Genomic DNA, 4772 nt, shown 5'->3' on the forward strand with positions numbered 1-4772 from the left:
TCGCGAGTACGCGGGGCGTACTTGGTCTAGCTTGACTTTTATTGATTTTGACTTGAACCAAGGTTGACCAAGTCTCACTTTAGGTCAAACTTGAGGGTTTTGATTGGTGATTAAGAGTTTATTCGTTCTGATGTTAGTGGATCCGTGGGAGCAAGCAGTGTTGCAGGGAGCGTATCACGGCGTTCTCGGGTTTCTTCATTTCAAGTGAGTTTCACCTCATTGTATCGTGGGTCGAAGGCACCACTGCCGGCCCACTAGTTTCGGTTATTTGGTAGTAGAGGGATGCCTTAGGGACTGTATATAGTCATGTAGGATAGACTAAGGGCTCTTCATCTAGGCTCTCTTACCTGTTTCTTGTTTGGTTGTGGTTGTAGAGTAGGATCACCTGTTCGAGTGGCTATCTCACTTCTGATTATATACGGACATGCATTTCTTGGATTATTGCTATTTAGTATGTCGCTATGCTGTAGTGATCTGTTAGATCCGTATTTTGGTATCGAGTATGCTGCTATGTTGTAGTGATCTGCTAGATCTGTATCTTGGTGTCGACTATGTTGTTATGCTGTAGTGATATGCTAGATTTGTATCTTGGTGTCGAGTATGTTGTTATGTTGTATTGATCTGCTAGATCTGTATCTTGGTGTCGAGTATGTTGTTATGATGTAGCGATCTCCAGATCGGTATCTTGGTATGTAGGATGTTGCTATGCCATAGTGCACTTTTGGACCTGTATGTTATTTGTACTCACTGGTTATGATCTGGTAGAGTGCGCTAGGGACTATTTATAGTCATGTAAGATAGCCTGAGAACTCTTGGTCTAAGCTTTCTTGCATTTTCCTTGTTTGGTTGTGGCTGTAAAGTAGGAACATCTGTTCAGGTGGAAATCTCACCGCTGGCTACTTATGATTACACATTTCATGGAGGTTAGCTAGTAGTGGGACTGTGTGCTGTGAGAGGACTAGTAGGCAGGAGTGAGCTGTATGATTGTTGTTTTTATGTATTATGTGCCTACTTGATCCTTGTTTGTTTATATGTCGACATATAGTGGTAGTGGGTTGAGGCGGTCCTGCTTTGTGATGTAGGCCAAGTTACCCGGTGTGGGCTGACTGTAAGCCGAAGGCACAGAGGCTCTGGTAGAGCGTTTCGGTTGAGGCGGTAGGCCAACAAACCCTGGGTATTCCAGCCCGATGGCTGAGTGGACCCGATGCATGCTTGTATGTTTATTGTATGGGGTATTTTGGGGGAAACTCACTAAGCTTTGTGCTTACCCAGTTGTTTATGGTTTCAGGTATTATCGGTGATTGCAGGAAGGAGAAGGCGGGAGTGTACACACTCTTCAACAACATTGAGGATTCTATGTTTTCTATGATACTCTGATTTTTAATAAATGAATTTTGGAATAAACGGTTTTCTTAATAATGGACTTATATATTGGGAAGTTTTTCCTTAATAATAATGAAAAATTTTGGTTGTGAAAAATGGGACGTTAGAAGTTGGTATCAGAGCCCTGGTTTGCGTGATTTGGATGAACACTTGTGTGGATCTAGTCTCAAACTAGAATCCGAGAGTTTTGCAAAATGTTTTCGGAAAATGATTAATAATAAAAAGGGTTGGGTTAGGGACATGGGCTCAGTCTCTTGTCATATTCTTTTTTGATTGTTGGCTTGGGATCGGGAACGTGGGCCTTAACTTAACTTTGAATTTTTCAGGAAGATGCAGTGTGTACAGTCAGCCAGAGCCCGAACAGGATAGTGGTTCCCAAAATATACATACTTGTTATGTTTACTGAGTTTTGATTTTGCTGATATATGAACTATTAGAAAAAGTGGGTATGGTTATTTAGAAACTGTTGGATGGAAATGCCTGATTTTGTGATGCCTTGTGATATAGGAAGCTGCTCTCCTGATTTATATTACTTGATTGTGAGATTGTTACGTGTATGTTGATTAGTTATATATGGTCGGATTGAATAGTCTTAGAATGATCGACTTGGCCTTACTTCATGTTCCTTGTTTGACCGTGGACTTAGGGAAGAGTTGATTATTCGACAATCTATCCGATTTCGTATTGTGTACAACAAGCATGCACAAAAGCAATTGGTGGTGCGAGAGCCGGAATAATCCTAGGAAGTTGGTTGTAGTTCGTAGCAGAAGCGGTGTTAGAACACCTAGGAGTGGTCTAGTGTAGTGACTTAGGATCTTGCGATGAATTCTGAATCGACTATGGATATGTGTGGAAGGTAGTATGGGCCCGTACTACTGAAAACACAGGCTCCGTATGAGATTCAAGAGGAATTTCGAGGCTACTAAGTGACTAATAGAAGTAGGTCCTGGTGTGTTGAGAAATGTGTTGTGATGTCTGATCTTTTCTTGGTATATTTCAATATGACGACTATTGGAGGTTCATGATCAGGAGCCGGAGCGGGTGGTCAGGATGGGCTAAGATTGACAGAGGACCGGGTTAGGGAGATCATTCGTGAGGAGATTGCTTCTATTTTTTGGGAGCAGATACCGGAGCTTTTTGGGTCTATCAAGAACGCTATGATGGAGTTCTTCGATGAACGATACTCTGCACTTTCTGAGACTGCCACTGTTGCGGCTACCGCGGCCGTCGCTGCGGCTGGGTTGGCGCGAGGAGAGCTTTTCAGTACCGGGACTTAGACAATTTAAAGCCCGCGGTGTTTGAAGGGGTTCAGGATCTGATCATCACCATGAGGTGGCTGTCAGATGTTGTGGGATATTTCTTTACTTACTCATGCCCAACTGAACAGACGATCAAGTGCGCTCTAAACCTTCTTCGGTCTGAAGCGAAGGATTGGTGGAGGTTGGTTACTAGTTCATACACCCCAGAGCAGCAAGATGCAGTATCATGGGAGCAGTTCTCTGAGATGTCCCGCTCGAGATATGTCCCATTAGTGGAGCGGGAGAGACTGGCCCAGGAGTATTTGGATCTAAGACAGGGGACTGAGTCGGTGGTGGAGATCACCAAGATGTTCATAGAGAGAGCTATGTTTTTCCATGAGTTTGCTGCTTCTGAGCAAGCTCAGATAACTCGGTATTTAGGCATGCTCAATACGGATATTCGACGGTTCGTGTCCATCCAGGGCTACGGTGCGCTCGCTGAGCTTCAGGATGCCACAAGGAGGCGAGAGATTGAGATAGAGGCCCAAACAAGGGAGATGCGTCAGGCTCCAGATTAGTCCCATCCTATAGCAAAGCGGTTAGAGTCCGTAGGTCATAGTCCGGGATCAGTTGGAGGGAGCTGCCGATCTTTTGTATGTCGTGGGTGTGGCGAGGAGGGTCATTTTGGAAGAGATTACAGGCGGAGTGCACACGTTTGTTTTCATTGTGGCCAATAAGGCCACATCAGAGCTCGTTGTCATTTTATCGTTTTCGATGAGGTGTTGGATCCTACACCCTTAGCTTGGCAGTTGCTCGACGGTCGTCATGGGACGGCTGAAGTCCCAGATACCGAGAGTTGAGTTGACAGTTCTCCTTGTTAGCAATTATGGTAGTAGCGGTGATTATCGGTAATTTGTGTTTAGTTTCAAAGTTCAATTGTAACTCGGATGATCAGTTAAAAGGAAGTATCCTAGTTGGCCTTGTTTAATTTAATTTCATGTATGAATGGATTAATTATCCTTGTCATCAGATTGTATGTGTATATTGAGATTTATGAATGTTGTGTGGGTTCAGATTCTCATGTGTAATTGGATATCAATGGTTGGAATCAAGTAGTGGGGTTCAAGATAGTCTGAGTATCTAAGAATTTTAAGGTCATTAGACTCTAGTATATATCTCAAGTGGGGGAGGGTGGTACCTTGTAGCAGGAAAACCTTGTGCCAAGGTTCGGTTCTCAGTTGAAATTCTCCAAGTTCAAGACTTCCATGAAATTTCTGGATCATTCGGTTTCGCGTTAAAGTCATTTCCAGCTGTTAGATTTCCCTCTTAGCCGTATTAGTTTTAGCTTGATTGAGGCTTAGAGGTCCGAGTCACGGCCCAGAGATTTGGTAGGATCAGTTAATTTTGTAGGCCCGAGTGTTGTCGTTGGTTAGTGGATGAAGGTTAAACCTGAGTAGTGTTAGTAGATAACTAAGCAGGGTTTTTGGAACCAAGTAGGAGTGTGGCGAAGTTTGGTATATTTTCGGTTGGTTCTCGTCGTGATTGTGCACCTATGCGCAGGGTTAGCATGACGGTGTTGGTAGTGCATCGAAAGGAATCTTAAGGCTCAGTGATTAATTGGTTGGAACCATGTGGTTAGCCGAGGTTGTATTAGTAGGTGTATAATCGTTCAATTCAACCGCATCTGTTGGATATCTTGATGGCTAAGGGCAAGAAGCCAGGGTTCATTCGTCGTGAGGAATGGTGTTCCCGGAAGATGTTGAGTTTAGTCAATAATATGGTAGTTGCTGGCGGTGCAGGGGTGATTCTCAGGTTGTATCCGGTTCTTGGAGAGTTCGGTCAGGTCGGTTTGTCAAGGGCAAAGAATGTAGAAAGGAACGATTTCAAGGACGAAATCCAACTTAAGTGGGGGAGAATTGTAATACCCCGATTTTCAAATATTACATTTTGACCCTTGGAATGAGTTTTGTTTGCAAAATGGCCCATAGTGCCATTGTCGTAACTTTTGGGCAAATCAGAGTACGATGGGTGTACCAGCATGTTATGCGGGGCGTAAGGCTTTTAATGGAGCGAGGTCGTTTTGGGAGTACGTTGGGCGTACAATGCGTACGATGGGCGTACTCCGTCTGGAAGAAAACCCTAATCTTGAGG

This window comes from Lactuca virosa, chromosome 4 (assembly GCF_052849685.1).
Source record: "Lactuca virosa cultivar CGN04683 chromosome 4, Lactuca_virosa_CGN04683_v6, whole genome shotgun sequence".
Classification (NCBI taxonomy): Eukaryota; Viridiplantae; Streptophyta; class Magnoliopsida; order Asterales; family Asteraceae; genus Lactuca; species Lactuca virosa.